At 35.9% G+C, this 25,242-nt stretch overlaps 1 protein-coding gene across 1 annotated transcript in view; it reads right to left on the reverse strand.

Annotated features, from left to right (window-relative positions):
- The window catches only part of LOC106663991 (cGMP-dependent protein kinase, isozyme 1-like), an 85,918-nt gene extending 63,800 nt beyond the window's left edge, over positions 1-22,118 (reverse strand). The window contains exon 1 of the mRNA XM_014389287.2: positions 22,026-22,118. The gene's annotated coding sequence lies outside the window, so the exon portion shown is untranslated. The remainder of the gene's footprint in view (positions 1-22,025) is intronic.
- Between the last annotated feature and the right edge of the window lie 3,124 nt (positions 22,119-25,242).

Below are 25,242 nucleotides of genomic sequence, written 5' to 3' on the forward strand. Positions count from 1 at the left end.
GAGTGATAGTAACATTGCATGTTGTCTTGGGTGAAAGAAATGGTGCAGGTTACAGGGCAAAGCAAGTGCCAGGTTGTTTCCTTAGACGTGAGGTAAAGTTTTATCTTTAAATTCAAGATATAACTGCTCCCTTGAGATGAAGGAATGCTGGATGCTTTTCAAAAAATGAAGCAAGCCTTTTCTTCTTAATATGGAAACGTAAAATCATTCTTCCGTTCGTTAAATACTCCATTCTAAAATCTACCCAGTAGTTTCAACTTCAAGTCAGATCATCCTTTCCCCCAACCCATATGCCAAAGAAGTGTTCGTAAAAGTTAGCATACTAAAACAACTTATCCTGAAAAACCCATCCTTGAAAGCTCCAGTATCATACCATCCCAATAATTTGGCATTGATATGTCCGATAGATACTTTAGATACGAGTTATATCCTCCCCTCCCACCCAATGTACTGAACCGGGTGTTTCACCAGTCAGCATTTTTGAAAAGCACATGTTGAAACACCTATAACCCTTGTAAAGCTCAACTGCCATTCCTTCCATTAGTTCCGGTTCAGGAAACATCACTCTATAATTCAACGGTGATACAGGGCGATAGATATTTCTTAAATTTAAATTCTCTTAACTTGAAGCAAACATTCGGGTGTGGCACTCAGGTTTGCTCGACAAAGTAAAGGTCATCCTTCCACTCAGTTATTACCTTGTCCTGAAACCCTTTCTGACCGATTTTTTCAAATCATCCTGCTCCTACGTCGACTATGCCGTGCTCCGCAAGGCACCATCTTTGTCCCAGTCTCTTTCAATATACACTACAGACATTACCGTCAATCCTGATCTATTCGGCACATATGCAGATGATACCGCTATTTCGGCAAACCCAGGCAAAGTAGTGGTCTGGAGATTCCTCCTGTTTTGAAGAATGGTTCAAGAAATGGAAGAACAGGCTTAACGAAAACAAATCTTAGCAAATAACCTTCCAAATTTACTACAAATGTGCTATCCAAGCATCCACTGTCGTGCTAATTTGGAACATACGACTCAACGGATGAATACTTGATATCAATAACAATCGCAAAACTGTATGCACATCACTTCTACAACCTGGGCGTACGGAAATGAACTGGGGTTAACCGAAGCGTTCCAAATTCCAAAAAATCCAATCCTTCCACTCAAATCCTTCGAATCATGCTTAAGCTTTCTACTCCATATCCAGCCTTGTCCTCACAGGCAAACCGATCACATTTACCCTCGAAACTGCAAGAAGTCGATACAGATGCTTTCTTATAACTCTTTAAACTCATTCCAACCTCCACAGACTCACGATTTCCTTCTTAATAAGAAAAGTGATAAGTGTAGTGCTAAGAGTAACTATCTTCACTCTTGTACTATAAAATTCAATAATGACAGAAAAGCTGCTTAGCGTTCCTGCTTTCTTAAAACAAAAAAATTCTATGGTGAGTAGTTTTTGAGAAAACCATAAGGTGCGTTTATAAACTAACTTGTATTTTAAACATTGCCTGATTTATTCTCTTTTGATCAAAACTGAAAATTACTGAGATGATGTGTTATGAAAAACAAAATTATACACATGAAATCCCTGCAGGTTTTCTAAGGTGAGATTTTAACTCTATTTATCAAACAGACATCTTTTTTCGGATAAGATAATCTTCATTTATGGCTGAGATAAGCGAAGGTGAAGAAATCTGACATCAAAAATAAATCGCCGGGATGGCCTTATTATGGAATTATCCTCCATGGACCTATTATATATGTGGAATTAAGTAGCAATCCGGAAATAACAATCGTTAGGTGATTATCTCGCAAAGCACGATCTAGTTACATAAAATCCGTAATCATAAGATCATTAGACGCCCGGAAATTATATTATTACCGGTTCGGCGCATGATGACAAAGTACTGCCGACAGATTTTGCATATTGGAAATCGGTCCTTGAAAAACATAAATGTAAGGATGAAACAGAGAATTAATGAGTAATTTTTTTTTGCCTTATGATCTTTGCATATTAGCCATGACGAATTCTTATATATATGCTGTTCAAATAGGGGGTTATCGGGAAAAAAAGGGCCAGAGGGGACGGTGGGAATCGAACCCACGACCGCGGCGTGAGAGTCTCTCACGCTAACCACTCGGCTACCGCGGTCCTCAATGAGTAATTTTAAATCTCAAATCTATTCTACTTTCTTTACAGCGATTATTTGGAGATCGTGAGATGCGGTCTGGTGTGACGTAGGGTTAAAAAAAAAATTTTTATCGTGCCAACGTTTCGATCTTTACTGAGATCATCTTCAGAGCTCAAAGTGTTTTTTTTTGTGTAGATGTGCATTCTTTTGTGTGTCGTGTTGAAAGTGCCCACACGGCACAAAATAATGACAGATTTATGCAGAAAACAAACACTTGGAACTCTGAAGATGATCCAAGTAAAGACCAAAACGTTCGCACGATAAAGAAAATGTTTTTCTAAAACCTAAGTCACACCAGACCACATCTCACGATCTCGAAATAATCATTGGCTAATGGTCACTAAACACCACATACATGTTTCTTATGATTAAAACATTTTTAAGGTTTTTCTGCATCTAATGGTGTTTTCAAAATAACAATCCGACCAATGGAGGCAAGAACATAAGTTTAAGATTTTTTAAATGTTATTTAGTAATAATTTTAAAACTTTGATATCTATTGTTTTTAAAATGTTGAAATTTTGGTCACATTTAAAATTACAAGTACAGGCCTTCCAGTCATGTCTAAAATCAACAAAAGACTCGTTTTTACCCGCCTACTTCCACTTAGATTTACATAAAACGGACCATCTTCATCAATTTAGATTCCAGCCTCGTCCACAATTCAGCAATGTTTCAATGTTGTTGACACTATTTCTTCTTCTTTAGAGAACAGAATTTCTCGGGGTGTTTTCTTCGACATGTTCCTATCTAATTACCTGTACGTAAAATCCAAACTGAAGTGAGGAGCGACAACGAATTCGCAGGTACAAAAAAAACCGGGCGCCCCACAAGGGAGCACTTTTGGTCCCACCATGTGTACTAATTGCACTTTTGACATCTCTACATCACCTTTAAGAAATCCTAGCCACACCAATATCCAAAATCATGCTCATCGAAGAATGATACAAGATGTTGCAAATAAAACTGAACGAGTCCACGTTTATACGACGACATCAAGGACTGTCATCTACGCATTAATACTTAGACAGTCAACCGAGGTGTCATGTTCACATAAGACTCAAAAAATAAGAACTAAATATACTTGGACAATTACGAAGACGTCTAGGACCAAAATAAGTTGTGACCGTGAAAACTCAACTAACTTTATACAACACATTACTGCGCCAAATGTGGATTCTGTCTGGAGCTTATTGGTACTACCAAGATATCTGATAATCAAATAATCCAAACATTCCAATCATAGTCCTCAGAAGAATTCTCCGAACTGCTTACTGGGGCTCCTAACTTTCCAGTCCGGCATTATCAATTATTATTTACCCGTTTCAGTATCATGTTTCATTCCATTCTTTTCTCCATTTAACCCATTTAAACTTCTGTTGAAGCCATTTCTATTACCATTCGTCACAACAACATTCCACATTGCCCCGAGACCGCATCGCCCTTTATTCGATAACAGATTGAGTGCGCGTTGGCGGGCTCCTTATAACACGAATCTACAAAATGCAGAATTGGGTGGCAGAAATGGTTCAGTATACACTCAACAAAAAAAAGCTAGCAAGAGAGAGAGAGAGAGAGAGAGAGAGAGAGAGAGAGAGAGAGAGAGAGAGAGAGAATGATAGTCTGTGTCTCTCCCATTCAGGTAAATAAATATTTATTCAGCTAAGTAAATATATAGATAGATACATAGGTAGAGAGAGAAAAAACATAAGGAAAGACAGAAAGAAAGAAAAAGAAAAATTGAAAAAATAGATGGAGAGTGTGAAATTGAGAGACAGATGGAGATAGATAGAGATAGAGAGAGAAAAAAGAGGATAGGGGGTTAAAGTTGTGAAAGTGAGAAGCTGAGAGAGCGATTGTGAGATTAAGAGAAAGAAAGAAAAAGAATGTGTGTGAGAAAAAGAGAGAGAAAATGAAAGTCTATGTCTTACATTCATTTTTTACCTAGGTAATTAGATAGAGAAAGACAGAAATAAAGAGAAGGGGAGAACTAATAGAGTAGTTAGAGAAAGAAAGATAAATCGATGAAGAACGTAAAATTGAGAGAAAGATTGAGAGATAGGGAGAGAAAGGGAGAGAGAGAGAGAAAGAGGGCGAGACAGAGACAGAGAGAGAGAGAGAGAGAGGAGAGTGAGTAAAAGTTGTGAAAGTGAGAGAGAGCGAGTGAATAGTGAGAGTGAGAAAAGCATGTATGAGCGCAAGGGAGAGTGAGAGAAAGTGAGGAGAGTGAGTTAAAGTTGTGCATGTGAGAAAGAGCGAGTGAATAGTGAGAGTGAGAAAAGAATGTATGAGCGCAAGAAGAAGAAAGATAAATAAATAGAAAGCGTGAAATTAGATAAATAGATAGATGGACAGATAGATAGATAGGGAGAGAGAGAGAGAGAGAGAGAGAGAGAGAGAGAGAGAGAGAGAGTGANAAGCGTGAAATTAGATAAATAGATAGATGGACAGATAGAGAGATAGAGAGAGAGAGAGAGAGAGAGAGAGAGAGACAGACAGACAGACAGACAGACAGGCAGGCAGGCAGATAGGCAGGCAGACAGAGAGAGAGAGAGAGAGAGAAAGTGAGGACAGTGAGTTAAAGTTGTGAAAGTGAGAGAGAGTGAGAAAGAGAGAGGAAAGTGAGAGACAAAAAGAAAGAGAGAGACAGAGAGAGAGAGAGAGAGAGAGAGAGAGAGAGAGGGAGAGAGAGAGTGAGAGAAAGAATGTGTGAGAGAAAGAGAAAATATGAGAGACTATGTCTCTCTTATTCAAGTAGGTAAGTATTTATTTAGATTGGTAAATAGATAAAGAGAGATAGAGAAAGAGAGAGAGAACATAGTGAAATACAAAAAGATAGAGAACGAAAGATACAAGAAATAGAGAAATTAAGATAAACAGACAGAGAATGTGAAATTGAGAGACAAACGGAGATAGATTGAGAGGTACATAGATAATAGAAGATTTATTGAGAGAGAGAGAGAGAGGGTGAGAGAGAGAGAGAGAGAGTGACGCAGACAGACAGACAAACAGACAAACAGAATGCCACGTTTCTTTCAGAAACCCGTACACAAACACGCAGTTAGACCACTTTTTCAGTCGGTTTGTTGGATTTTTACCCAATCATAAATTCAAAAGATTTCATGTTTAGGCTAACTTGAGTACAGTTTTTGAAGGTTTGAAGGTCTTTTATCACACCGTCCGTCATCGTAGTACGAATCACAAACGGCCCATTGTCATTCTTCAAAGTATTGCCCTCGCGGTAGGACGGCACGTCCACGACGGACCTTCGACCATCCTGGCCGGAACCGAAACAGTTAATCGATTCACGATGCAAAATCCTCCGAGCATAATCGCGACCCGAGATGAAAAATGAGTTACAAGGACGATTTGTATCCTTGTGAAGATAATAGCCGTCTGGGTTCACGCCTTCGTTCCACAGAAAAGTGAAAGAACAAAATGCAAATTATTTACACTTCGGAGATATGACTCATGTAAATTTTTGCAAAAAATAAATTTAAGTGAGTTTTAAAACTAAGTGACGTTAGTTATATCAATATTTGTATGTATTCACCACTTCTCTACTCTAAAAATACACTGGAATACAATACCACTTAATTTTTTTAAATTTGAAAATTGCGCACAATAAAGTCTCATCTCAACCCCACCTTTTGAATTTCCCCTCCTTTTTGCCATTTTTCAAATGTCGTGTAATCTATTCGATTCTCGGTGGCAAAATTACAGTTGGGATTAGGGTGGGAAGTTAGTGTCCGAGTGGATCGAGGTCACGATAGCTCAGATGGTAGAGCAGCGGCGTATCAAGCCGAAGGTCGTGGGTTCGAATCCCACTTGAGACAGTGACTTTTTTATCTCAACTAAAAACCTTAATTAATTGAAAGATATTAATTGGTCAATCGGATCACGAAAAATAGAGAATTACACATAATTTAACCTTAAAACACAGCTGAACATTTGATTCCAAAAAGAAAATTTACAGCTTTATTACAATTAATGATGATATCATCTCAACAAGTAGGTGTGAGAGATTTTACAATTACTATATGATTACCCATGAGTATCTTTGTTCAGTACGCAATAAAAAGATATTTTTTATAGTATTTTTATTGCTAATGAGATAACAAGGGTGTAAACGCCTACCTAGAACCCACGGTTGTCTTTATGTGTTCGTGAGGAAAACTAGAACTATAAAAGAGGATATAAAATATTCAAGCCTATGTATACATATTCATACGCCTCTTGTTTACCAATTGTTTAGAAAAAGAATGCACTGACGAGCCGGCTAATTGTGCTAACGACCCTGCTTGAACGCCCTTGTCATCTGTTTCGACTATTTTTTAACGCACCGTTGTCAAAATCTCTCCGGTCGCTACTTTTATAATATTCGAATTGTTTCAGACGACCTCGACAATATTCTATCTATCCTATTGTTAACTTTAAAAAAAATAAAATTCTGATGAAATGAAAATGATTCCCCTGTCGGATATGATACAACAGTTTTACGGGAGTTTCGCTAAAGCATTTACCTTCCGGCGTTTTTTGAAATAAAAAAAGCATTAGTAGGTACCTAGTTTTCGAACCCGGGGCCCTTACATTAACGAGTCGCCGTATCAACGATCACACCGTTGTTACCTCCGACGCCCTTTTCAATTTATTTAAAATTATTTTGCAGAATTCTCTCTCTCCATCTATCTATGTATATGTTTACCAATCTAGTCTCTCTTTTTAATTGAAAACTTTGAAAATTGACACAATTTGCAAAAATTTTGGGTATCTAAATTTCAAATATATATATAATAAAATAATTAATATCTATGTTTATCTATTTAGCCTCTCATACTATTTGAAAACTGATAAATTGATACAATTTGCAGACATTTTAAGTTATTCACTTTCTTTCTCTCTCTCTCTCTCTCTCTCTCTCTCTCTCTCTCTCTCTCTCTCTCTTTCTATCTATCTATCTGCTGACCTATCTATCTCTATCTATCTATCTATTTATCTGTCTATCTATCTAAATATATATCTATCTTCCTGTATATCTATCAACTTATATATCTATTTCTCTCTCTCTCTCTCTCTCTCTCTCTCTCTCTCTCTATCTATCTATCTCTATCTCTCTATCTCTCTATCTACCTATCTAAATATCTATCAATCTTCCNTATCTCTCTATTTACCTAGCTAAATAAATAATTATTGACCTACTTAAATATCTATCTATCTGTCTACCCTCTTTCTAAATGTAAACCTTGCAAAATTGAAAAATTTCCAAAAATATTCTTATATCCTTTCTCAATTGCTATCTACATCTGGTTAATCTCTCACCCTAATTGAAAACAGATAAATTGATACAATTTGTTGAGATTTGGAGATATTCTCTCTTCATGTCTGCCTCTCTCTCTCTCTCTCATTCTTTCCCTCTCTCTCTCTCTCTTTCTCTCTCTCTCTCCCTCTCTCTCGTTTTTTCTTTATCTCCATGCCTATATCTCTATCTTTCAATTTTTTATTGAAAACCAGCGAATTAAAGTATTAACGATTGTCATAATGACATTAGATAATACCTGGTTGGTTTTTGTGGACAGAACATGATCAGAATTTCTGTTAAGTCAACTCAAGTCTCTGGCAAAACTGAGTTCTCCCGTAAAAACACGGACGAAATATATTAGAATATCAAAATATTTAAAAAGAAAAATCCATCAAGCTTCATATACCTAAACGAAAAGAAAAAATAGTATTATTAGAAGAAAAATGTTTACCGGTTCGAAAACAAATGAAAAAAGGTGAAAGGTATGATTTTTGATAGGAGTCAAACTTTCATATTAACAAAAAATTTTGGATTTGAAAAACAGAATCCGACATGAAACATAAAGGTTATCCTTAAAAAGTTCCCTCTTATCTTTTCTACCTAGCGCTGATCTATTTCTGACAATTCCTCCTTATAAGTGCAATTATCAATCATTTTATACAAAAATCCAGAAAACCTAATTTTGAACTTTTTATTGTCATTTTTACAGTTTAATAAGTACAAAATATATTTACATATTACTTATTCTGCAGTGTTATAAAAGAGACATGGCGAGATTTTTTTCTCTAGTTTATCGGACAGAAACCTTTGACTTTATTGTTTTAATAACAGTACAAAACCAGAAATTTGAAAGTGGCAGTTAAAATTCAAAGCAAAGTATTTTTGAGAAAAATTGAATTAAAATACTCGGATGTATTTTTAAGAGCGCTCAAGGAGGTAGCTTATGAAACAAATTCGCCTAATTTTAAACTTAATAATATATAATTTAAAACTATTGAATAGAAATAGATTAAATCTAAACCTACACTGTCAAATTATAAGACTGAAAATAGACCTGACATGATCAATAGATGAAGCAAACACCTTGAATTTACAATCGTCAAACTTTCACCCAAATCTTTCGCCCCTAAGCCTTTTTTTCCGTATTAAAACGCGTTTATATCAAGGATGTATTTCCGTTTTTTGTTTTTTTTAATCATATAAAATCATCTTGGGAGGTGGAGATAACTAAACAAGAATAAAGATATATAAAAATAAAGAAATAAAAAGAGTACGTTGTGGTGTTTCTTTCAAATAATTAAGGTTTTCAATTGAGATAAAAATGTCAGTGTCACGAGCGGGATTCGAACCCACGACCTTCGGCTCAATACGCAGCTGCTCTCTGTCACGATAGCTTAACTGGTTAGCGCAGCGGCGACAAATGAAATGTCCACGGAGAGCTTTAGTGAAGATGTACTTCATTTTATTTATTAAATTCACTAGTTTTCTTGATCCTCTTGATTACTATCTTTCTGTTAATTAAGGTTTTTAGTTGAGATAAAAAAGAAAAAAGGAAAAGACATTTGTCGCTGAGAATCAAATAGATTACACGACATTTGAAAAATGGCAAAAAGGAGGGAAAATTCAAAAAGGTGGGTTGAGATGAGAAGTTAGTGTCCGAGTGGATCGAAGTTCAAGTGGTAAAGTAGCGGCGTATCTAGCCGAAGGTCGTGAATCCCGCTCGTGACACTGACTTTTTTATCTCAACTAAAAACCTTAATTAATTGAAATATATTAATTGGCCAAGCGGACTACGAAAACTAGCGGAGTTTTGGTGTATTTTACACCCACGGGCGATTTCCGTTATCCTAATCTATTTAGATATTAGCACTTAGCAGAGTACTTTTAACACATGTCAATGGAAAAACTAGCAATGACTTGTAAAATACACGAGAATTTGCAAATTTGCAATGTACTTAGACATTTGGAGTCGTTTATTTCCCAAAATGAGTTTGCCTATCTTGAAATTATGTTGAGTTTAATGCTGATCATCAGAAAAAACCTCTCACATACTAGCAGTTTTCAATGTATCATTATAGAAAAAAAAACTTAAGAAAAATACCGTACCCAAATTGCGCGGGCGTTACAACCAGGGGAGGCAAGGTGCCACTCCATCCATTACAAGGAAATATCAAACCTCAATTTTTCAAACTTTACTAAATGCTAAATGATGTATTATCCCGGTAAATTTAGAGGTAGTAAGGTAGGCCGAAGTAAAAAAAAACACCGTAATCAGTCCACCAATAAAAAAAATCACAAAACAAACAATCTCATACGTCGGCTATATGCGTAAAAACGTAAACTAACATCAAAACTAGATTCAAACGAACAGAAGATAAAAGAAATATCCCGACAAATTAAATCGAAATGGCCTAAAGATTGAAAAAGTACGCGGACTTTTAAATTAAAGCCCCAGGAGAGTAATGTGAAGTAGGGGCTTATCTTATCTAAAAACCGTATTTTACTGTCGGTTAACACAACACTTAGGCTATGGTCAAGGTCATTTCAAGCCAGAGAAAATCAAGTAAGCGGGAAAAAACCTAAATTTTCTAGCTTTTACGACAAATAAACCGTTTCTATTTTCGTCTATCGAGGTAAAACGAGTTTTTTGCTATATTTTAATTCCTAATAGTAGTCGTTCTTTATGCCCCTAGTTATTTTTACTCTCATCTATAAATAAAAAATTTCCGATCGATTCTTATACTGATAAAGTCCCTGAGCTATAAAACAGAAACAGTTGATATTGACGCGAATCTTTCCCACGCTGATCGAAATTATCAATTTCAAGTTGGTCTATTAGCGATTTTAAATCCAATGGGTATTTGAAAGTCGTAAAATAATCAATTTCCTTTTATTCTCTATCTATCTATCTATCTAAGTTGGTCTATTAGCGATTTTAAATCCAATGGGTATTTGAAAGTCGTAAAATAATCAATTTCCTTTTATGATATTTTTCTACGTACTTATCGAACCACGAAATATGTCAAAATCGTTCACATGATATATCCAAATTTCACGAGGACAACGCAAAATCTTAAACTGATTGTACAAGTTCACTAATTTCGTGATCGGTTGACCAATTAATATATTATAATTAATTAAGGTTTTTAGTTAAGATAAAAAAGTCAATGGCACGAGCGGGATTCGAACCCACGATCTTCAGCTTGATACGCCGCTGCTCTACCACTGAGAGAGAGAGAGAGAGAGAGAGAGAGAGAGAGAGAGAGAGAGAGACAGACAGACAGACAGAGACAGAAAGAACTAAAGATAATTGTTAACAAAGAAACTATGTGTGAAATAGAGAAGAGAAATTTACTACGAAGAGAGAAGAATAGAGAGGGTTTGAGGATGAGTGAAAGAGAATCGACGATAGATAAAGCACGAAATAAAAATAATCAAGATGGCCATGGGAAATGTTCGACTGGTTATTCCGGGAAGAAAACCTGAAAGGAGAAGGCTTTTTTTTATTTGTATGCGAATGAGTCGTGTATGAAAAAAGAGATGGTTAGACATATAAGTAGATAAATAGAGATATATAGTGATAAAGAAGAGAGAGAGAGCAGAAGGTAATTATTAACAAAGAAACTATGGGTGCAAAAGGGAAATGAGACGAAGATAGATAGTGTGTTGAATAAGAGTGACAAAAAATAAGTAAATAGAGAATTTACTAGGAAGAGAGTGGGTGTGAGGGTGAGTGAAAGAGAAATGACGATACATAAAGCACGAAATAAAAATAATCAAGATGGCCATGAGAAATGTTCGACTGGATATTCAGGGAAAGAAACTTGAAAGGAGAAGACTTTTTTTATTTGTATGCAAATGAGAGGGTATGAAAAAAAGAGATGGATAGACAGAGACATATAGTGAGAAAAAAGAAAGAGGGAGACAGTGAGAAAGAGAGAAATAAAATAGGCGTATAAGCCAATTCCATTTTATTTACCCACTCAACCCAACTCAGTATGAGGTTTTGACAACGACTTTTTTCGAGTAAGAACCATTTTTATGTAGGCCGCCATGTCGTCCAGCCATGGCGGTGCATAAACATAATCCCGATGATATTCTCATACTGTCCTGTTTCCATCTCCAATCTGAAGAATTCCAGTGTCCACCTGTCACCTCAGTGAATGTATGATAGGTACCAACTATGCAAGTCTCCTTACGGCCCAACCAGCGTACCTGCTAAATTTGCTGTCCATTTCCATTTCTGGAAACGGCTTCCCTTTCATTTATAATTTGGCTTTCTTCTTGCTAATCTACTCCCTAAGAGCACCTAGATCCACTTTCTCTCCCTATGTTGGTTCAGAAACAGTTCTACTGGACTCAGTTTATTAACCCAAAAGTATATATAATTTAAACCATAGTACATTACTAAACATACTATTATAAAAACGCTTTGTAATAATTAACAAATTAACACTACCTAATAACGATACCTTTTTAAAATTACAAAACGGGTTAGTTGCTTAACCTGCTAATTGTTCTTCGTTCGACGTCAATTTTGGTCTGAAATTAGCCATTTCTTGTCCAACATGGTCAAGGTGAAGGGTTGAGATTCTTCTCTTAGGGCAGAAATAGATCAATCGGGTGATTAGCAACCTTGTGATTATTGAATTGTGCTTTCTCTTGGACGCTTTCGTCAACAGTTCGATCGTCCCTGACCATTCAAGCTTATTCATCCAGTATATTTTTGTATGGCGGGCGTTTACAATGACAATGTTTACAGGTCATACAAATTGTCGATTTCAAATCTTAAGTTCGATCTCAACCGAAGTCAGATTAGGGAAAAAGATAAATATACGATTTTTAAAAATGTACGCACGTATTAACGTATGATTAGGTTTGATGCACTTCGTGCACAAGTAATACGTAGCCTTGGCAATCCACGGCCTTCTGAAGATAAGTACAACATTCACAAATCAACATGAACATGACAATCACTTCCTCTATGGCTTGAAAGATTCCTCAGAACAGTTTTTACCAAAATGTATAATGTTACGTACCACTCACTTTCCTCTCTTGTGGAAGTATTCAGTCATCATTTTCATCCCTAAAACTGACAAACCTCCAATTCACAGCCTCCTGTATCGTTTTTCGTCAGAAGCGCCCTCTACTAAACATCCAAGTCAGATGTTTCGGATTTTAAATCAACAGCAGATTGACGATGAATACCCATGGCTCGATGAAAGATTTTAGAACATTCTCATCATTCCACCAAAGTTTCATGATTTCTACACCTTTCCCTCCTCTCTAGTGTACGAAGAATATTTCTCGGGTAGGTTTCTGGATATGGCCCAGGCTTTCGATCTAAACATAAACGCTCCGTACCACTCTTTACAGTTCATCCTGAAATCCTGATAAACTGACCGCTGCTTCAGAGTGAGGTAAACGAGAACTGGGATATTAAACCAATAAAATCCGGAGTCCCTCAAGGGAGCATACTGGGTCCCATATGTTTACTATTTACACTCCTGACTTTCCTACATTTTTCCAACAACATATTTACCATCTCTGCTACATACTGAGCCCTATCCAAGCAAACTCCAACATCCAAGAACAGTTTGAGTTATTTACAGGTACAACAAGAACATGCCTGGAGCATTTACAGCAAGAGGGAAAATGGATATAGTATTGACATTGAAAAAAAAATTATTGGCCTTCATTACATCAATAATTTTTTAACCGTGCAATCAATTCAAATAATAAAGACTGAGGCAGCAGATTTCTCAAGATTTAAGGAGCAAAGACTTAACAGAAGATTTGGGCAAATATAAAATATTTTATGACCGACTCATCACGATGATGCAAGGTTTCTAATTGTTGAAATCACTTTTTCCGCTCTAGATAACAAACAACGCTTGAGTGCGTTCCTGGACTCGGAAGTTGGTATGACCTCTGCAGTCGCGTGTTTCCATAAACGTTTTAAAGTAGTCATGTTTACAAAGTATCCATTTTCAGTCCTTTGTGTTTATCATGAGAAATTGTAAATTTGACAGAACTGAAGAAAATCTTCTGGTGGTTTACTTGAAGTAATTTCAGGTTAGGCTGAGACGGATTCTCTGCTAGTGACGCTAAGTGACCTACAGTATTTCTCGTGTATATATTTTATTTTTCTTCTAGTCTGTCCTTTGTTTTACCCCGCTTTCGGAGATGGTTTTGCCGTTTTTGGCATGATGTTCCGTATTACCATTTTTTTGTCTTAAACGTGTGCGTTTTTCCTAAGACAGACCTTTTTTTTTTAAACGTACACCACTTAAAGTTTGTAAGGGAAGGATTTTGAATATGACCTTTGTAGTTTCGTAACTATCTTGCCTTCCACTGTACATCAACAGACTTCCACTTAAGTAAGAAACTTCAGCTTTCATCAACTTTCGGACTTGCCAGCAGATTGACTTGGAATCCCCATAGAAGACTTCAGGATCAGCATCTTAACAAACAACTTGGCCAACTACGCCAATTTTTAGAACGAGATCTATTCTAACATCCAAAACTCAACTAACTACACTGTTGAAGAAAATGAACCAGAAACACTCTGGATCAAGGTATAGTCTTGAAAAAGAAAGCAAATTCAGTTGCTACTGCCAAGCTTTCGACCTATTTTAAGGTCATCATCAGGTTAAAACAATCATACATATGTGATTGTTTTCAGCTAAGTACCAACGACTCAGTACAAACATTTCCCGGACTGTATCAGAAGAAAGTACATAAGGTAACAAATGTCATGGCCATTTTAAATTATATTATACAAGTCCTTAAACACCTTAAACAATTAAAAGAGGCAATACTCTTACAGTTTTTGGCAATATTAGGATAGCATTGGTCCTCAAGGAAATTTGAGATCGCCTGTAAAATCTTAAATATGTCAATCTGTAGATATACTTAAGTTGTTATGTCTTGATAATGGCCTTAAAATAGGTTAGAAAGCTTGGCAGTAGGAACTAAATTTTCTTTCTTCTTCAAGACCATACCTTGATCCAGAATTTTCTTATGTGGAAAAGTGGTCGATACTTCTACTACTGAAAATTAACCACCACCCCTAAATTTGAAGGCATTTAAGTTTATTCATATTTAAATTCACTAATTTCGTGGTCCGCTTGACCAATTGATATATGACAATTAATTAAGGTTTTTAGTTGAGATAAAAAAGTCAGTGTCACGAGCGGGAATCGAACCCACACCTTTGGCTCAATACGTCGCCGCTGCTCTAACCACTTGAGCTATCGTGACTTCGATCCACTCAGACACTAACTTCCCATCTCAACCGCACCTTTTGATTTTTCCCTCCTTTTTGCCATTTTTCAAATGTCGTGTGATCTCTTTGATTCTCGGCGACAAAGGTCTTTTCCTAAGGTTTGGAGCTACAGATACGAGCTGACAGAAGAATATAATTTTGGATTTTATTACTGGAGTAACATATGTATTTTTCATTTTTTTAATGCAGTAGAATTGTCACTGTTATTTATTTGATGCAGCGAACTACGAATTTTCTATCTATTATCTATTTACTGTTTTTTCTTCTCCCTATTGTATTTTGGTTTATACATGTATATTTTTTTTAAGACAGCTTGGTCATTTCAGCCCCGAGCGTATGCGAAATATAACAACACACATTAAATACGCATTCACACAAATAAATACATTCACATCTATTTAGAGTGCATTCATTTTATTTAGTAGATGGAATATTCAATTTTTTAATGTAGAATTTTTTTTAGATATTCAGCCATCAACCCAAAACACGTACACAGCTCGAGGGGCGATTAGGAAGCTACTTCAGCATCAGCCCCTTCCATTCCCTCTAATAAATACACTCACACATACAAAACACAAAACAAATGGTTTATATGTGTATATACAAGACTTTACTGTACTTTAGACTACGGTCTGGAAATGTACCCGGTAATCCATCCAACCCTCCAGCGCACCCAATCCTTACAATCAAAATTCCTCAGACAAATTGCCAAAACTTCTTATTACCTAACTAATCTCATTATCCTCAACAACATCAAGATTCCTTTTTGTCAACAAACCGAACAGTTCTCGATTCCAAAAGGTTTATATGAAACTCTCGATCCAAACTGATCCTGCAGTTTGTCTGTCCACACCTTCCGTCCAAAAGCCACGAAACTTTTAACTTTTTCGCTCCCCGATAACTCATAAGAACAAGCTGGTTTTATCATAACTTGTGTCCTCCATGTGTAGGCTATAGTGTCAGTGTTGTGATCGGGTGAAAAAAAAATATTTCGCACATATTTACGCAAAACTCTGCGTTTCATAGTAAGTATAGTCGTAGTAGTAGTAGTAGTAGTAGTAGTAGTAGTAGTAGTAGTAGTAGTAGTAGAAGCATCAGCAGCAGTAGTAGTAGTAGTAGTAGAAGTAGTAGTAGTAGCAGTAGCAGTAGTAGTAGTAATAGTAGTAGTAGTAGTAGTAGTAGGAGGAGGAACAGCAGCAGCAGTAGTACTAGTAATAGTAGTAGTAGTATTAGTAGTAGTAGTAGTAGTAGTAGTAGTAGTAGACCTAGAAATGAATTCTTGGATAGTTATTAGTAATAAAAACTTTCAATTAAGTAAGGTTTTTAGTTGAGATAAAAAAGTCAGTGTCACGAGCGCGATTCGAACCCACGACCTTCGGCTCAATACGTAGCTACTCAACCACTTGAGTTATCGTGACTTCGATCTGCTTGGACACTAACTTCCCATCTCAACCCCTTTTGAATTTTCCCTCGTTGTTGCCATTTTTCAAATGTCATGTAATCTAATTGATTCGATGATAGCCGAAGGTCGTGGGTTCGAATCCCGCTCGTGACACTGACTTTTTTATCTCAACTAAAAACCTTAATTAATTAAAAGATATTAATTGGTAAGCGGACCACGAAAACTAGTGGAAGTAATAAAAACACCATCCTAATCATTAGATAAATTTATATCTACTTGGATTGTTTATGTCGATATTTAATTGAAATTAGAGGATTTTCCTGCACTCTACTTATATCACTGATGTCGCACCAACTGAATTACGGTCAATGACTCGTTATTTAACAAGGAAAAGATCACTTTAGAAATTTCGTGATCGTATCGTCGCCGATTTGAAATTCTGGTTAAAGGATGAATAAAAATTGTTGGCACTTAAGAGAAACACGCTAGGTAAACATTTAAGTGGGAGTATAAATCTTTTTAGCTTAACACGGGAAATAAAAACGGCAATGAACTAATTGAATGGGCGCTCGTTGAACTGTCGAAGTGAAAAGTGCAGTGGGAGTTAATTGCCGGTCCCGGGCGAAACTGGGCCAGGTTGTAATTTCGCCCTGGGGCCGGGGCATCCGTCATTTCTATTGGCGAATTCCTGCCCACGACGGGAAGAAACGTCGGACCATGCCTCGGGTCGTAGGTCAAAACGAGTACGGATATTTTCAGAAAAAAGCTGTGATGTTGGCATAGTGCTTTCAAATCGTTACTTGACACGCGAGAAACAAAAATATTTCTAAAAAATGTCAATTTTGCTATTTTATTTCGGTCTTGTGCGGACGTAGAGAAAACATCTGTTGACGTAGCCATAGGACAACGTTTTGATTTATTTTTGTACCTGTTCTATTGTCTGTATTAACTTCGATTTGTAAATAAATTAAATATGAAGAACAAAAGCAAAGAACTATGACGATCAAAATGCACCAAAACTCGCCAGATGTATTTCCATAAAAAACATAACTCATTGTTAAAAACTAGAACATAAAAAACTATTTATTCATAATTCTAATTTTAAAAAACTAGTTCTGTCAAGTTTTATAAATAATTATAACATTACATTGATAATACTTAGCATACGAAAGAACCAAAAGACTTTTCCGAACTATGAAAAACTAAACAGACAATACAAATCATTTACTTTTTCATTTCAACCAAGATCTTATATAAAAAGAATAATTACTTGAAAGAAGTAAATTTGGTCAATTAGACCACTGAAATGTAAATGGATTAATAGAGAATATCTGATCTATTACATTTCGTGGTCCGATTGACCAAATAACTTCTTTTAGTTAATTAATCTTTATGTAAGTTAGTTACGAGCGGTATTCCAACCCAGCCGAAGGTCATGGGTTCGAATCCCGTTCTTGACACTAACTTTTTCATTTCAACCAATACCTTACATAAAGATGAATTAATTGAAACAGAATATAATGTTGGATTTCCAAATTAATTATATTACATTTAATATTTGTTGTGCGATATTAACTTTGANTTTGTGACCTGCTATAATACGAACCAAAGTACTTTTTCAAACTATGAAAAACTAAAAGGAGAATATAATAATAGATTTCTGCATTAATTATTTTATATTCAATATTATGATATTATATTATTTTCGATTTCTAAATAAATTTACTACGAAGAACAAAAACAAACACAAAGAACGATTACAGTTCATTGCTTTAAAAATTTTCAAAATCCTCCAGTTGAATTTTCCAAAAAAAATTGTAATGTACCTCATTATTAAAACACTAGGACATAAAACATAAAATATTTATTTATAATTCTAATTGACAAACTAATGCTATCAAATTTTGTAAATAATTATACCATTACATTGATAATATTTAGCAATTTTTTTGACTTGCTTTAATACGAATCAAATTACTTTTTCGAACTATGAAAAACTAAACGGAGAATATAATATTGAATTCCAAATTAGTTATATTATATTTAATATTATTATATATGTTAACTTTGATTTGTAAATAGATTTACTATGAAGAACAAAAACAAAGAACTATTACAATTCATAGCTTTAAAATCCTTCAAAACTCGCTAGATGAATTTTCCATAAAAATCATAATGGAACTCACTGTTAAAACACTAGGGCATAAAAAAAGAAATATTTATTTATAATTCTAATTAAAAAACTTTGTATATAATTATACCATTACATTGATAATATTTAGCAATCTTTGTGATTTGCTTTAATACGAAAATAATATTAGATTTCAAAAATTTATTATATTATATTAACTATGAAGAACAAAAAACAAACAATGACAGTTCATACCTTTAAAAATTTTCAAAACTCGCCAGATGAATTTTCCATAAAAATAATAATATGCTCATTGTTAAAAAAACTAGGACGTAAAAAATAGACTACACATTGATAATTATCATTTAAAAAACTAATAGTGTCTAGTTTTATAAATAATTATACCATTTGTGACTTGCTGTAATATTCCGAAAGACTTTTTCGAATGCCGGAAAATTCAACTGAAAATATAATTATTAAACCCCATTGCAGTTCGTGGTCCGATTGCCGAATTAACATATTTCAATTAATTAATATTTATGGAAGGTATTGGTTGAGATAAAAAAGTCAGCGTCACGAGCGGGATTCGAACCCACGACCTTCGGCTAAATACGCCGCTGCTCTATCACTCGAGCTATCGCGACTTCCGCTCGGACACTAACTTCCCATCTCAATCTCTAGTCGTGGGTTCGAATCCTGCTCCTGACGCTGACTTTTCTAACTCAACCAATAACCATAAATATTAATTAATTGAAAAATAAAAATATAATATTGGATTTCCAAATTGAAAAATTAAGGAAACCGTGCTATCTGCATAACCTTGAAATTAATCGCAACATTGAACAAAAAAGAAGACATTTTTCATAAATTTGTTTTGTTTAATTTTTAATGCACTACGCAATTTGAATGTGAACACGACACTATTTTTGTATGAACAGAATAATAGCAATTGTTTGCCTTGGCGATGTCCGGTGTAACACTTAAACATTCTTAACTCCTCTGAATTTTATCTAAATTAAATTTTATGCAACCGTTGGAAAACCGACTAGTTTTTCTTGCAGGCTACATCAACAAAACTTACATTATATAACACTCTAAATGAGAAAAATATGGAAAAATTAACCAAAACATTTTAATTTACATCTCTGGTCCTAATTTATTTACGGAAGCCAGGTTTATTTCATGTGTGTAGTTTATAATGTTCTAACCATCTCTAAAATTTTCGATAGATCGCTTGAATCGTTTCAAAGTTATCACTATTTTTGTAATTTCAAAAAAATTTTTTTTTTATATTATCAGCTATTTGTCTTCGGGGATTTTTTTGGTGCAGAAAACCAACATTAATTGAGTTTCTTGCAAAAAGAAATATATTTGTTGTATCATTTTTATCGGTTCGTATTGAAATACATACCTATTTTTCTGATTTTTGAGGGTATAAGTCATCAAAAGAAATATTTTTAATACAAAAATATTTTAGGATTTTTTCAAAAATTTATATTCAAGTTCGTCTGGATTTTATTCAATTTCCATCGTACTGCAGCATTTCTCAGGTTAAACGTTCTATTTTAGCCTGTGTCAACAATATTCAGGCTTTGTTTATCTGTATGTGAGAAAAAGAATGACGAAATCTACAAAAAATCTCCAAACGTTTTGTTTTATACCTCCTTTCAATTTATTTACGAATTTATGTCAGCATGTGTAGGTTATGTTGTGAACTCTTAAAAACTACCTAAAGATCGATGGTTCAGTTATGAAAGTAAAGCCACAAAAATTTGTTAAAAACCAAAATGAAAAAAATATTGTGGATTCGGTGTAAGCACCCTTTAAATCCTTTACAATCTAATGTTTATAGCAAACAAAAAATTTACATTTTAGGGGTGCATCCAGGAGGACTTTTTTTCTCCGGTGTACATATTCCACTTAAAAATTCTGAATTCCTCTGGATTTTTATCCAAATCCAATGTTTAATGAAACCCAGTGCGGATCAGAATATTTTTTTCTTTCCGGCTATCAGATACGACTTATTGTTTATGATGTCATTTCCAAAATCTCGTATTTTCTTTAATTTTAAGACATCTCACATATTTTGACAGCAAAATAAATTTTTAAAATACACGAGGTCAATAATGACGGCCTGAGAAACTAAAATGGTTTGTGGCAACAATGAATTTCTTAAAATGACATCTTCAGATGAGAATATGGCATAGTATCGATTACAAAAGTATTAATTTAAAGTATAAATTTAACTTTAAGGAAAAACATACTATATTTGGAGGTTACGGATGTGGGATCACAAAATTTAAGTAAATTTTGTGATACTAGATCGAAAAGTGTCGGAGGGTTCTTTCCCAATGGGCTCTTTAGCCAAATTTTTTAAAAAAGGTAATTTGCAGTTTTTGTAAATGAAATTTTATTCCTTTGCTGTGCATGCATTTCAAAGTTATTATATGTCAATTAATTAATCTTTATGTGAGGTGATAGTTGAAATAAAAAAATCAGTGTCATGAACAGGATTCGAACCTACGACCTTCGGCGAATCCGGGTGAGTCGAAGTCACGATAGCTCAAGTGGTAGAACAGCTGCGTATCAGCCGAAGGTCGTGGGTTCGAATCCCGCTCGTTACACTGATTTTTTTTTCTCAACCCATACCTTACATAAAGATTAATTAATTAAAAGATGTTATTTGGTCGATCGGACGACGAAATCTAATGAAGTTATTATATATGATTTTTTTTTAAATATGATTTTTTTTAAATATGCAGGATCGTATTAAATGAGATCGGATACGTTAAAAGTTCCAACAATAAAAAGACTTTCAATAAATTCAGAATGATTTTAATTATCCCTTAAAATCTTCTGAACGTGAATTTTTTCAAAAACAAAAATTAGGAATGTTTTTTGGTAAAATTTGGAAGGAAAACAGGCAGGGATATTTTTTCTCCGATGTCAGGATGTATTCATAAATATGAATTTTATACAATGTTTGTAGTATTCCAACAGTGGACAGCTGAACGTTTTTGAGTTAAAAAATAAGAATACATTTTTAAAAAATTTCTCTACGCTATATTTTATATTTACGATTTTGATTTATATACCAAAACGGGTAGGTTATAGGGGTTGAAAACCCCCTCTAAAATTTCCCGTCGAAATTCAAATTTCAATTTGGCCATTTTCGAAATTAATCGGACGGTATTTGTGAAGGTGGAAAAAAATCGTAAGTAAATAAATTTTGTTGATTTTCCAAAAAAATTATATTCGGGGGTTTTTATGTTGAAAAAAATTCTGTAACTGTTTCTTGCTACAAAAATATTTTAACATACTCTTGCCAAGCCAGTCGTGAAAAATTATGTATAATTTATTCAATAAATAGCTCAAATCAATTTAAAAAACACTTAATTATTTTTTTTTTATAGGACACGAACTTGAAGTTCAACGTGGGTGTCATCCTAATAACAAAACTCGTTTGATCGAAAATTCATATTTGCCTATACGAAAGCATAAAAAAAATCCATTTGTAATAGTAAACTGTGTTTGGCGTTAAAAAAGTATTTTTGTATCAAATTGAAATGTGTAGTTTTTTATTGGATGTCAAATTTTGAAAAAAAATTATTTTATTTTATGAAAGAGAAAGACTCTGTTGTCAAAAAGAGCAGTTGTGAACATAATGGAAAATTTGTTCTAGTAAACATAAAAAAATAGTAAATACCTTCTGTCTAGGTGCGAAGCGTGGTACGACGAGAGCACGCGCCGGCAACTAATATGAGCAAGGATTGTACACTGAACGATAGGAAAAGGCAATGTCGCGGTGGGGATGGTAAACGTCATTCGCTAAACCTTTAACAAAAGTCGACAGACCCGTGTTAACGTCGGTCACGGGCCGGTCGAAGGTCCCAGCATATTTAACATTGCGATTCGTTGTATCAAGCTAAAAAAGGACGTTATCGGTACACTTTTTATCGCCATTTTGTCAAGTGGTGATAACGCTTTTTACAATGTTTACAGTTCTAGATTTTCTATGACAATCTTGGTAAAACATAGTTCAATTTTGATTGAAAATTGATTCTCATGGTCTACTTTCACTTGTACGAAGAAAAACTATATTTTTCTTTCTTTGTAAATCTTATTTTATTGTAAACATTTTTATACGGACTTTTCTTACAGTTGCTTAAAAATAGACAATTTGTCTCGTTTTTGTAAATACGACGGCCAAAGATTTATACAAGTCGCTGATAAAAGATCGGACGATGCTTAGGTCTTTTGTAAAAAGCATGTGACATTTTCCATTCCTCAACATGTTAAGAGTGATGCGGCCGCCTGTCATGATGCATATTGATCCTTGCTATGAAAGAATTCTAGTACTGCGATGGCCTTAACCTCAGATAAGGCATTCTGCTGCCACAGCTGTTCAGCTACTAGTTTGAACGTCCTTAGAAGAATTTTTCCTGTCAAGTTTTCTATTCAATTACCGAATCAGCCAACTTTTCCTTAATATTTGCTACCATCTATATTGATATTTAAGGCGTAGTGCTTTTAGTGACTGGGAGTTTCGTGGCCCTGACAAGGCCGGTGTTGTGTAGAGATGCCGTGACGATGGTATGAGCTCGAGACCGTTCAAGTGGTGCTGTTGGTTGTGTTGGTTGCCTTTGTCTCCGTTGGGTGGGGTCTTGAGTCGGTAGACTCCACAGAGGCCGAAGGTACTGCAGCAATTAGCCGAGGGGCAGCAGTTGGCGTTAATGGCCAAGTCGGCTGATTAGAAGGGGAGATCGGGCTAATGCTGCGAGTTCTCTTGCTGTCGTCGACGGCATTCCATTAGTGTTAGCTCGTCGGGCTGGTGTCGTTGATTATTAGTGATGACTGAGACCTCGTCGGGCTGACGAGTCTTATTACAGAGGAGCAGTGCCCCTGTTTATATAGGGAAGAGCTTTACTCTGATTGGCTGCAGAGTGGAGGGCGAGAAAATGCCATAAGTGGTAGTGGCATCTGGCAGTAACGTGTAGTGACAAGTGGCCGCTACATAGCTCCTCAATGGGCGAGCCAATCAAAGCTGCAGACCAATGGTGTTGTGTGGCGCGTTCTTCCAGTAAGTTACTCCCAGCGCGTAATTTGTTCTCAGGAGCATGATCACGCCCCTTTTTAGAGCCACACAACTCCCAGTAATGCTCATTCTCTTGTTTTCAGCAACCATTGGCAATCTAGCACGGGGAGACCAGTAATCGATACTCACACATCTGGTGGGAAATCGCACAATTGTCATTTTTTACCATAATGGATTCATGTTTCAAAACGAAGAGAGAATGGAGTTGCCTACATTTTAGATGTATAGGAAAGATGTTTCCAAGAGTACATCTGCCTTATACGATTAAGATGGAAGGTTGTCTGCAAGGTCATCATTCTGTGGACACATTGATTTTTCTTTCTTGTTATATAAGTTGTTCAAAGCTTCTCTACAGACGGGACAGAATGAATAAAATAACAGCTCCATGAATGTTCTTCATGGCGTGATAGCTGAAACCTCACTATACTCCAGCGATTCTTAAAAGTATGTTTTTAAGTTACCGAGATGCCATTTGTACTGTGATCAATCCTTTTTTAAAAGGTAGTTCCTACTCACAGTAAGTTAATTTGCAACGACCGGATTTCGAGCCATTATCTCATCATCAGGTTGAAGGAGTTCTACAACCACGCCTCTCGACATGAATTGCAAAACTGAACCCGCCGATACCCCCGCCAATGCGAAGTTCCAATGTGATTTGCCAAAAAGCGCAAAAAGCGGGGGTTACCAACTTAATTGTAATGATTGTGATATTAAATATATAGGACAAAGCACATATGAATCATGGCACTCCAGAAATCTAATGTTTGAGTCCTTCTACTTTGAAAAGAACTACCAAGCGTTCTTTCTCAAAACTGCTGAAATATTCGATCAGCTGAACTAAACTGAACTAAAAGACTCTCTTCCCACCAACCAAATCTAATCCGAGTCTTACTTACGTTACGACCGTTACCTCTTGGTACACACCAAGCAGGAGTCGCTCAAGGCGCGGAAGTACGGGCTTTTGAGGGAAACCCTCACTGAGCTGCACCGGAAGAGCTATTTTTTGATGGCCGGTTTAGTAGTGAAGACGAGAGGATGCATCCCCGAGCGAACCAAGAAGACGCTCAGGGACCTCGGCGTGAAAAATCTGCCGAGGCTGCTCCCCACCCTCTCCCTTACTGCCTTGAGGTCCTCGCTATCCATTGCCTGAGGCCATATGGATCGGGAGCGGAGCTGTCGAGCAACACCCACCGGAACCGACAAACCTGGCATAGTCTACGGGACACACGATTGGACCTGAGGTGCGGGCGAAGTTGGGAAGTAGGTGCCCGCGCTACAGGATAGGCAACCGGCAGAGGCCGGAAAGAGGTTAATTTTTTATTTAATCAGGGAAAAAATATTACACTTGGTCATATCCTTTACTTAATACCCTTGACGTTCCTAATCATCTCAATACTTTTCTGTTTACATTTACACACGATACTGTAATCCTGTCTTTACANACTGTCTCACTTATCGAACAGGTCCATACTGGGATATTATGTAAACTAAAAGGCACAACATACTATCTCATCCTATAATCTTATTGCCGACCGTTACTTCTCGGTACACACGTCTCCATCCTATCCAAGCAGGAGTCGCTTCCGGGTATACAGTTAGCGTCGAGCTCCCCCTAAGGACCAACATGGGCAAACGCTGCGACCGGACATAGTCGCCACTAATCAAGATGAGGTACATGTACTAGATCTTGCAGTGGCATATGAATCTGGCGACGCGCTAAGCCGTGTGGCAGAGGCAAAGGGCGAGAAGTACATGGTGCTTCGCGACCTGCTCCGGGAGCGGTGCCAGAAGCCGTATTTTACGGCCAAAGGTATCGTGATCGGGGCGC

This window comes from Cimex lectularius, unplaced genomic scaffold (assembly GCF_000648675.2).
Source record: "Cimex lectularius strain Harlan isolate CLEC.00 unplaced genomic scaffold, Clec_2.1 scaffold26, whole genome shotgun sequence".
Taxonomy (NCBI): domain Eukaryota; kingdom Metazoa; phylum Arthropoda; class Insecta; order Hemiptera; family Cimicidae; genus Cimex; species Cimex lectularius.